General features: G+C 30.6%; 1 long non-coding RNA gene across 2 annotated transcripts; it reads right to left on the minus strand.

Annotated features, from left to right (window-relative positions):
* On the minus strand, positions 1-11,433 carry LOC111714074 (uncharacterized). Of its 2 annotated transcripts, none has more exons than XR_002767879.1 (14): positions 11,019-11,433; positions 10,905-10,957; positions 10,309-10,334; positions 9,172-9,211; positions 9,060-9,093; positions 8,899-8,951; positions 8,272-8,342; positions 8,134-8,202; positions 5,019-5,092; positions 3,805-3,872; positions 3,560-3,628; positions 3,134-3,247; positions 2,937-3,022; positions 1-202 (listed from the first exon to the last, which is right to left on the minus strand). It is a non-coding gene; the product is annotated as an uncharacterized LOC111714074 (long non-coding RNA). The 2 variants fall into 2 exon arrangements; XR_002767878.1 differs by having other exon boundaries at positions 3,805-3,995.
* Between the last annotated feature and the right edge of the window lie 639 nt (positions 11,434-12,072).

The following is a 12,072-nucleotide window of genomic DNA, read 5'->3' on the forward strand; positions in this document are numbered from 1 at the left end:
TAAAAAACAGCCACTATAAATACTAGCATCTGGAGAAATACACAAATAAAAATAAACAATTAGGAGTAAATACAGTTTATGCACTATTTGAAGAGGTACGCGGGATAGGGTTTCTTGAAGCTGTTACTGACGTATCAGATACATTTTCCTATCAACTGGTTTCCGGTAAACAACAGTTAGTTAACGTACAAACTGAGGCGTCCTACGAGAAAAAGATTTGATTCATGGTAGTTTCTTAAAACGCCTCCGAAATCCCCCCCGAACCCTCCTCCCATACATTAGTTAAATAGTTACATAGTAAATGAAATTAAATTATGAAGTGTGCTGGCTCAAATTAAGATTTGAGAGAAAAGTTTAGCATTTTATAACTTATTATGTTCAAAAACTTTCGTTTCATAAAAACTATTTTGTTCGTTTTCTAGATGAACAATTGTTCGTTCAGTAAAAAACGATTCTTTATTCAAATGTTCATTCGGAAAAAAAAACATTTATTCTTTAACGTTTGTTGTGTAAACTATATATACATTGTATTATTTGTATGCACACTGCACAGTGTCCTTAATGCTATATTTTGATAAATAAACAAAAAAGACATTTTCCTTATAATGAACCAATATTTATGAGAAGCCTGTAATATTCTGAATACATACAGATACAATTTATCAAGCAATACACTTAGTATACAGAAAACTATTCTTATAAACCCAGCCGGCCAATGTTGTACAAGGGATAAAATACATTAAAACAGCTGCAGGTACCAATAGAGTCTGCAACCCTTTTCATAAAATAAACTCTAGCAGACATAATAATATTAAGGCTTTTGAAATTAGGTATTACAATGCTAATTCATAAAAAAGACGATATCGAATTCGTCACTGAATTCCCATGTTTTTTGGGACACCCTGTATTACACAGTTAATACGTTCATTTTTCAAGGTCTCTTTTAACCTATCCAGGGGCTTTTTTACCTTTCTATAGTACTGTACCCAATACTTTGCATACAAATAAGTTTTGGCAAGAATTCCTTTAAATTATAACGCCTTAAAAGTAAAAGAATTCAAAAATAAGGGTGTTCTACAAATTAATAAATATCGTATTCAAAAAGAGGTTGCATGATTTAACTTCCGGGATTTGACTTTTACTCGTTAACATCTCTTGTATTTTACTAACTTTCCTCAGTTTAATATAAATTGTAAAACAGTAATAGCCGGAAAAATTAGGTGAGACAATTTACATCAGTTTTTAATCTTAAATTTTCTCTCTTAGTGCATAAAATATACTAAAGAATTTAACTTACAGCAATAAAGGGATCGTTCCCGCTTTTTATTCATTGGAGTTATTTGTATCGTTTGGCTAAATGTATAGTGTTCATTACCTTAATTGGGACATGTTACACTTTTACATTTTTACCCAATTGTTTAAAGAATCTTCATGTTATAACTTGGGTTGTTTATCGTTTTTGAAAACGATTGTTAAACGATTGTATTTTGTTTCGTTTTTCAATGGATTTCAATAATGATCGTTTCGTTTTCGGAAAAAAACAATAGTTTTTAAAAATATCCACTCTTTATGAACTTTTAGAAATGAATAACTATCGTTTTTGAAAACGATCGTTTTTAAAAAACAATATATATATGATTGTTTTTTAGAAAACTATCACTTTCGAAAAAACTATCGTTTTTGAAAAAAAAATATTGACAATCATGTTATCGATCGTTAACGAAGGGTTGTCATTAAACGATCGTTAACAAAACAACGAAATTTATAAAAACGGTTGTTTTTGGGAAAATGATCTTGTGAGGTTAAACTGCAGTGCTTATCCTCTTAATTGAGGCATTATTCACTGTTACATTTTGAGCTTTTATCATGAATCTTTATATTTTATTAAATTATTCTGTTTACATTATGTCTACTAACTGGATGACATAAATAAATCTAAGGCACATACAATGGTGTTTTATTTGTTTAGCAGCATTACTAATTAAAGCTTAATATTAAACTCAAACCTCCTATTTGATATCCCAGAACAGAGGCTGCTAGGGAAGAAAAAACTAGGGGGGGGGGGTCAAACACCTCATCCCAAACCTGTTCAGGAATAATATCAACATATTCTTAGATAGATTAGAAAAGTTACCAGACCTTATTGGAAATAACAAAAATGTGTAAATAAATAATATTGTATAAAAATGACGTTATATTGAAAGAAAATATTTGATCCTGTCTGGAAACTAAATTATATTTTTCATTCAGATATTATATCTTTTTAGCTCCTATATACATGTTAGTGACATAACCTTCTACGCAGTTATACATAAATTGTAATTATATTATTCAACTTAAGTAATTATAGCCTTATAGAAGAGCTGCTATTAAGAGATTTATACAATCTATTTACTTAATTTACTTAATTTACTTATTTTTGATTACCAAATACGTCTTCATATTTCTTTATGGTCATACCCTGCAGGAATAAATTTAATTGAGAGAGTAAGTTGATGTCGAGATCAAACGTTCAAGATTAAGAACACTACAGACTGGTCTTCACCTAACTTTAGCATATAAAAATTTGAATTCTTTGACGAAGTAAGCAAATGGTTACAAAGTCATGCAGCAAATTAAATGAATACACAAAAAGATTAAACAAATGAAATACAACATCAAGTAAAATGCCATCTGCAAATTACATATACATCATATACAGTGCTAATACAAGTTTTTTAAAAATTTATAATTTTTTGTCTCAATAAATGTTGCATGTGAATAGTTTTAATTAATATTTTCTAAACTTTAATTTTTTAAAGATATTTATTTTCCTGTACATTGGTATAACTAAAAATAATATTTTCTAATTCCATTACTTTTATTTACCAATTCATTTTCTTGAATCAAATAATAATTATCAGTTTTGCTTTTAAACATATTACCAATTAGATTACCATTGAAGAATTTAGCATCCGCGCAACTACTTGGATTCAATCCTCTATTAATTATTTTAACTGTGGAAGAGATGCGTCCAAATAAACTAAACAAATATAAAAAAAACTGTTGAGAGAACAGTTTATTTAACCCTATTTGGCATTCAAACTGATGTCTCCTCTACCCAAATGTTTTAATGCAAACACAATTTTGTTACCTATCTTTGTTATTTATAACATTCCGTTTATTTATCCCAACCCATTGTCTTTCTATTGGAAATCCAAATGCTCTATTATCCATTGTAATTCTTCCTGTTCCATCACCGCACATTCTGATATTTTTAGCAATTATTTGATACCATGATTACTAGAAAACAATAGCAATATTGTATCTTCTGTGTTTCTTATTAGGCAAAATGTTAAAAAATTGATTAAAAAATCTTCTTTTACTTGATTAAACAACCTCAAACTGTGATTTTTATATTGCATATTTAGTTTTTGTCTAGATTTTAAAACTTTTTTCTAGTTTTTTTTTGTATAACTTTTTAATTGTTATTTTAAACCTATAGTTTTTATGGAAGACTGTAAGAAACATTTTCCTAATTATGAATTTTCATAGAGCAAATTAAAATCTTACAACTTACAAGGTTGGTGGAAGTAGCTCTCCCTCGTTTACATTTGGATTTGAGAGAGAATGCACAAATGCAATAATTCTAAAACGAAAAAAAAATATTTCATGTGCAAACCCCAATATTTATTTGCAATCCAAATATTTAGGAAAATAGTTGAAACACAAAAATGAAATAAAATATTGGTAAATTACTCACAAATCTAAGTGTATAAAAGTAAATTTAAGTGTAATTTCAAGTGACTCTCCATTTAAATTTACCTATTGAAATCAAGGATGCAAAATCTCTAAATATCTTTAAATCTCTACTTGACGCCCATCTTTAACACCTTGAATTAATATGCCAGGATTAGTGTGGAAGAGGTTTCACAAGGAGGACGTAAATCTAGAGGACTTGATCACTTCTCCGAGAGGACCTAACTGAAATTCCCGTTATGCTCCTACCTGGAGTCCTGGGGATAATACATCAAGTATTCCAAGTAAGTAAGTAAATATTGCAATACCGGATTCAGAAGTTATATTCTATTCTAAACATAATTATGCTCCCGGCTCCTTTTTCTTCTTTGGGATGAAGCTAATATTTATTATTGACCCTGTATTTTATTTTTGGGGATGGAGCTAATAATTACAATTGACCCTGTATTTTATTTTTGGGGATGGAGCTAATAATTACAATTGACCCTGTATTTTATTTTTGGGGATGAAGCTAATAATTACAATTGACCCTGTATTTTATTTTTGGGGATGGAGCTAATAATTACAATTAATCTATATTTTAATTTTTGGGGATGGAGCTAATAATTTACAATTGACCCTGTATTGGGGATGGAGCTAATAATTTACAATTGACCCTGTATTTTATTTTTGGGGATGGAGCTAATAATTACAATTGACCCTGTATTTTATTTTTGGGGTTGAAGCTAATAATATCAATTGACCCTGTATTTTTATTTTTGGGGATGAAGCTAATATTTACAATTTTCATTTTATTTTTGGGGATGGAGCTAATAATTACAATTGACCCTGTATTTTATTATTGGGGTTGAAGCTAATAATATCAATTGACCCTGTATTTTTATTTTTGGGGATGGAGCTAATAATTACAATTGACCTGTATTTTATTTTTGGGGATTAAGCTAAAAATTACAATTGACCTACATTTTATTTTTGGGGATAGAGCTAATAATTACAATTGACTTAGTTTGTTTTTAATCTTCATGCCAAAAACAATCTTAAGAACTGACAAGGGTCAACCCAGACCGAAATATATGTTCAATAAATGTGGAACTAACATCTACATTTTTACTCTACAGAGGTTTAGTCCATCATCAAATATTAAATTTAATTGTATTTTATTGTTGGGGATGAAGGTAAAAATTACCATTGACCAGTATTTTCTTCTTTGGAATGGAGTTAATAATTACAATTGACCTAGTATTTTCTTTCTGGAAATGGAGCAAATAATTACAATTCACCTGAAGTTTTCAGGAGCCTGACTTTTTCCCTTAGGTAAAGCTAGGTTTCTAGGCCACCCACATTCATCTCTTGTCTATAAATAAAAAAGAAATTAAAATAAAAATCTCTAGCATTTTTATGCAACAAAAAGTCTAGTATGTTTCTACTTAAATCAATTCGTTCATAATAAGAAGTTGGAAAAGTAAAAAAAAATTATCATTTTGGTGCTAGCCCTTAAGCAAAGAAGAAAAAAGAACGAGAGTGTGGGGGGGGGGGAATTAAAAGCATCTAGCGCCCAAATAAGCCCATTGAAGAGAATTGATTATAATGCTGATCAGGAAAGTAAATTCCAAGATTTCAAATGTCTATAAAAATTGCTTTACAATATAAATACTTATTTTTTCAAATGCTAATCAATGTGATTGAAAAAAGATCAAGAAAGATATTTGAAAATACCATAAATTTCCCCACCTTTGATAAAAAATGCTTAAATTTTTGAAGCATAAAAATATTTATGGACAAAAATGATAAAAAATCTGTTTTAGAATTATTTTTAATGATATAGACTTGAAATCTAAGCACCCTCCCCCCCCCCCCTATGTGAACTATGCCTAACCCTGAAGCTAATTACTAAAACGAATGAAAGACCTAAATATTTCCATTACCTTCCAAAAGGCTGAACTTGTATCATCTAATCTATTAATACTTTGATATGTTGCCCCATTTAACTTCTGTGTAAATCTGTCCAGTTCAAAATAGAATCTAAATCTATTTACATATTTTGCTTGACTAAATTAATATGGCCATATTTTTTTTTTGTGGCAACATGCTCAATGGAATGGTTTTTGACTTTTTGACAGGAAACAACAGAGGCTGAAATTTTGCATGCATCTTTTTATGGATTTATATTTATATGGAGCTCAAAGCATGATTGGAGGTCATTCACCTCTATTTTGCATTATGGATGCAAAATTTCTCACTTTCATCTCAAACTCAGCCTTTAAAAAATGTTGTGTCAAAAAGTGTCTATTTGGCTCCCTAGTTGCTTGGAAAAAACTGTAAAAATTCATGGTTTTTAAAAATCCACCAATTAAAAAATTATTCAGTACCAGTACAATTGTTGGACCCACAAACGTCAGGTGGTACAAACCTGAGACTTACAAACGTCAGACAGTACAATCCTGGGTCGAACTGGAACAAACATTGGACAGTACCAACTTCAAACCAGTAAAAACGTCAGACCAGTGCAAAAGTCAGACCAGTACAAATGTCAGATGGGGGGAGTCAAGAGTTCCTCAACCAGTAATCACCACCACCCAAATGTGTTTTGCGGCAAGCCCGCTCCTCAGTTGGTAATCTCCACCACCTCAATTTGTAATCACAATAAACTTTTGTTTTCTGAGATTTGAATTTGATGTACTTTTAACATAATTTTCGACATCTATCGGGGTTTTATGGCATCTGTATTGACTTAAACTTAATTTTCAAATTATTTTCAGATTTGTTTGGTCAACAAAAACTGAGAATCAAGGCACAAATCATTTTAGCCGAATCTTAGATCCAATTCACCAATTTAATGACTGCATTTCATGATTGGCGTTAAGATACTAAAAGGTCAGGCTGCCTGTTTACTAGAAATTATCTCATCCCACACAAAGTAATATCCATCTCCTTTAAAAGATATTTTCAAAAAACCTTTACAGTGTTTAGATTTTTGTATTGGCCTACTCGAGTTCAACATCAACAACAAAACTAATTATATGCATAGAAAGTACTTAAATTTTACTAAAAATCATCTCATCCCACATAAAGTAATATCCATCTCCATTTGAAAGATATTTTCAAGAAACCATTACAGTGTTTAGATTTTTGTATTTGCTTACTCGAGTTCAACATCTACAACAAAACTTATTATATGCATAGAAAAAACATAAAATTTTGAAAAATTAGTCTCATCCCACCCCCTACTGAAAATAAAGTATTTAGTCCACTAATAATGGGTTAAAGTTTCCTCTCTATATAAGGAGTTTAAAACAACATTCAGAGGAAAATGCCACAAACATTCTTAAAACATTCTTAAAGCGAAACTTGAAACTAAAAAACGTAATATATTTCTAGCACTTAGTGTGGCATATTTATTGATTTATTTTCGAAACTAAGGAGCAATAAAGAAGGCTTTAACAATATTGTACACCTTAGGGCCATAAACAGAGGTCAATATGGTCTTATTTCTAAGAAATATGCGATTTAATGTTATGCTTATTTTGGCTGATTACCAATTGAGGTGGTGGAAATTACCAATTGAGGAGCGCGCTTGCCGCAAAACACATTTGGGTGGCGATGATTACTCGTTGAGGAATTCTGGACTCCCCCCTTGTCAGACCAGTACAAACGTTGGACTAAGGAAAAAGAATCAATTGAATTTTAAGATAAAAAACAAAAATTTATTCACTGGTCTAATAAAAATCTATCCAAAGGAAATGAATTCTTGCCACTAACTCAAATATTCTCATCTCTATATCTTTGCAACCTGGTAATCTGTTTGTTCTTATAAATTTCACAGGTTGAAATACAACATCGGGTGGCAAAGATATAGATATATTGAAATATTAGAGTTTGTGAAAATTAAAATTAACTCCTTTTTGGTCTGTTATTTCAAACAGTGCTACCTTCAAAGGATGAGACTTTATTCAGCTTTGATTTTTGATTTTCATCACAATAAGTGAGTGATTTTTAAATATTTTCTTATATCAATGGTCTTTTTTTTCAAATTCAACCAAAATCTGACGTTTTTCTTAATAAATGAACCTGCCTACTCCTGTACTACTCCAAGGTTTATATCAGTCCCTCATTGGTACCAGTGCGACTTTTGTATGCCTGACATTTGTACTGTCTGACCTTTGTGACATCTGACGTTTGTGTGTCTGAGGTTTGTAATGGTACCAAATATTCTAAAAATGTTTTAATGTTGGAATATGATGGCCAAATAGTGGCTTGAAAATTAACAATTAAAAGCTAAAATTGTCAGCCTAGAAAAAAATATAATTCAAGTAAATATTAGAGCAAGAAAAGACATACTGAATTTGACTGATTGAATGTATAGTTAACAAAGTAATAATAGTTCTAAATTCTTACACAAATTTTTCTTTCACAAGGAAGACTCGAAAAATAACCTTTTTGGTTGATCGAACTCTATTAAGTAATCTGAAAAATTATAAATGATTTAGAAATTGTAAGATAGTTGTAAAAAACCATTTGCAGATTAAAGTTGACCTAATTTTAATATTATACTGCATATGATCTAGTTCATATTTGTCTCCTACTTTCCTCCAGAATGTTTCAACCTAAAAAAAAGAATGGGTTACAAGATACAAGTTTTTTTAAACCAAAACAAACCTTCTTGTTAACTTATTTTTGTTAGTGACTCTGTTTGTGATTGACTAAGTTTTAAAAAGTTAGTAATTATTAGCTGTCAAAAGATAACCACATGGACTGTGTTACCTATTGTCATTCAAGTCAAAATTTATTTATATTTTTGGCTCGCTTGTACATCTGTGTATGCAGATTTTTAAATCAAGAATTTTGTCAATTTTTACAGAAAAATCTGCTATACTTAAAATTTTACAATTCCCCAAGAGAAGCAAGATTTAAATGTTTAAACTGTTGCTAGAAGGGTGGTGGGAAGCACCCTAAAATTCTAGTAATATTTGCACTGGTGCCTGGCGTTGCCTGAGAAATTTTTAAAAACTTTAAATTTAAAAAATAAAAATTAATTTCGAAGGATTTTCTTCCAAATTTTTTTTAAAAATATAAAAAATTATTATATGGATGAAGAATTTCCAATGGAATAGGTGATGAAATATTATAAGATTTTAGTTTTGACTAAAATAAAAGTGTCACCTGATTGAGTTGTTTACATCTTGATGTTAGTACAGCAGAGTGTAATATTATTCCTGAAGTAATACTAGATTTGTTTTAATATCACAAATAAAAGAGAAAAAAATTCAAAAAGATGAATTTTTTTTCATAAACGAAAGATAAAAATATGCTCAAGATTTTACCTCGTGGTGGGAGAACATCATGCCGCTGGGCATTCTTAATCACAAGTTTTATAACAGCATAAAAATAAAATAATAGTGATAAATATAGATAAATATAGTATTTGAAACTTACCAGGTAATCTGTGTATGATTGATCAACAGCTAAATGCCACCTACAGACAATAGATTAGATTCCATTAGATTTAACCCTATTCCTGCTGGGGGGGGGGGTCAATTTGACCCCCCTGTAGTTTTTTTTTACATAACTCAAAAAGTATTGGTCTGAGGCTGATGAAATTTTCTGACTTTTCCTACATACCCAAAGCCCTCCCTTCAGGCCTAAAACCGGGCTTTAATACTAACTGCCTGAGTCCTCAGGCACACTGCCTGAATGACTGCTTTTTCCTGTAACAAACTAAATCTTTGTTTTGACCCACTTCCACTTGTCAGATTTGGATAAAATTTAGCTTTTTGGAAAGCCTTTGCCTAAGGAAACGAATTGCACAAATTTTGCGAAAAAAAATTGCATTTTTTTTGCAAACAACCTGTCAAAGGAAATTTGCACATTTTTAGTTTTTCTTGATTAAAAATCAGGTTATTTAAAATTTTGCAAAAATTTTTGCATATTTGAAATGGCATGGTCAAGGGCTTTTCAAAAATGTATAATTTTTCATTTTTTGAACAAATTTTTTTGCAAACATTTTTACTATATAACTGGGTTTTGCGATAAAAAATTTAATTTTTGCAAATTTGCAAATTTTTTTGAAGATTCTAAAAGTAGAGCCCAAGAGCTTTCCAATGATGTATCATTCGTAATATTTGGACATCAAACATGGGATTTAGAGGGGGGGGGTCAAATTGACCCCCCCCAGCATATCCTGGTTTTCAAGTACCCCAGCAGAGAAAGGGTTAACAAAGGAATAATTATTTTCTTAAAACATGTTTTTTTAAAAGTGAATATTTGCAAATTATCTTTTTTCCATCTCATAATCTGAGTTTGTTTCCCTTATTTCCATTTGACAGCCCAAATTTTTATTTTGAAAAATCTTTTTTATTTGTTTTTCTTCTTGTGATTTTTAACAACATTTTTTTGTCTTTTAATCGACTTTGATGGTTACTATATCGTTAGAACTGACGAGGGTCAACCCAAACCGAAATATATTTTCAATAAATGTGGAACTAACATCTACTTTGTTTACTCTACAGAGGTTTGGTCCATCACCATCACCGAATTTTAAGTTTTAACAATTTACTGTCAATAGCTTCTCACCTGAAACAATGGATCTCTTCCAGATGCTAAGAAAAAAAATTTGGTATATTCCTAGAGAACAATTTTTGGACCCCCCCCAGGCCCCCCCCCCTCCTATCAATTTTGTACATGGGTCTGCCAAGAAGTGTCTGAACTTAACCTAACCTGTTGCCTCAGCGCTCGGCCCCCTAGCCTGTCCTAGCCGCAGCACTTGGCCCAGAAAGTGTCTAAAATAACCTAACCCATGGCCGCAGCGCTCAGCCCCCTAGCCCATCCTAGCCGCAGCCCTTGGCCCAGAAAGTATCTTAACCTAACCTAACCCTAAATAACAAAAAAATAAATAATAATAAGTTTGCTAAAAAGTAAATGGTCATGTACAAAATTGATAGGAGAGGGGGGGGGTCCAAAATTTGTTGACTAGGACAGACCAAAAAATTTTATTTTTGCAAATATATTTTGTACAGAAACAAATATTAAAATGTAGAAATTGCAGATTAAGATGTCCAATCTTTGCATTTCTTAAACCATCCATTTAAATTATATTTTTGATGATAGTAGCAAGGATCAAATTTAGTGACTATTGAATAGTTATTTTAAATGAAATTTTGAAATTTTACCAACAGCTGAATTCATAATTCCACTTTTTTCATTTGCTCCCACACACTCTTTACTAAGCAATTAAATATTTAAAATTTTAGATAATTTTAAAAATACTTCAAATAATAGCTCACCTTATAAATGTATGTCCTACGTTATGATAATCCTCACAAGCACGTCCAAAGATTTCAATATCCATCAGTTTTGGTTGACTATTATTTGTAAAGAGTCTAAGGTTAAAGATGGTATGCCCAAATAATCATGTATTTGCATGCAAACAGAATTGACTTCTAAAAGGTTTGAATATTTATATGTAACCTAAGGCCAAATTTCAAGAATTTAATATGCATCACTGATCCGCAATTGAGCATGTTGCCTCAAAACTCTAAAGAAGTTAAAGTGATACCAACCATGTTTAAAACATGACTAATATTAGAGCTGTTGGCCACAACTTAATTTTTTTTTAAATCATTCAAAATATTATGTTTTCAGTCTTTAATTCTTTCTAATGCCTGAAGCATGCTTGCTCTCTTTGATTTATCTCAAACACTTAAATAAGAGACTAATACATTTTGTTGATGTTTATATTTAAAGAATAAGCCCCAAGGTAGCTAATATAAGACAGATTTTCAAAATTTTGGAAAAAATGAAAAGTATCATCATTAACCAGCATTTATCACCCTAGTATGATTAGTAGTAATTCAGTCCATTTGATATCGCCGCTAAATTTCTTTACTTTTCTCCTATTGGTGGATTTTTTTAAAGATAGATAGATAGAATGATGATAGATAGATAGCACTGAAGACACATTGAAACCTAATTAGATAATCATTTTAAAAAAAAATTAGTATGTTCCTACATTTTCATCGTTGTTTTATAGTTTAGTGTTAATTATTTTTTATTTATAAAAATTTAGATTTTTTGTTTGTTTTCGGGGCCCTCGGTTAAATGCAAAAGTTTGAGAGAATGCCGCAACTTGTTTGTTTATTATATAAACATGTTGTTTCGGCCGAATTGAAATGACGTTATAATTTTCGTGATATTTATCGCTAATTAAATGAATGATGGGCATGTGTGGCTGTAGTTAATGTTCATTTGAACTATACTGCCGTTTGATTTTTGAACTATTGGTAGTCTGAACTATTGTGCATTCTTACTACTGAGAACAACGTCACTACATGCAGTTCA

The sequence above is a fragment of the Eurytemora carolleeae genome, unplaced genomic scaffold (assembly GCF_000591075.1).
Source record: "Eurytemora carolleeae unplaced genomic scaffold, Eaff_2.0 scaffold881, whole genome shotgun sequence".
NCBI lineage: Eukaryota > Metazoa > Arthropoda > Copepoda > Calanoida > Temoridae > Eurytemora > Eurytemora carolleeae.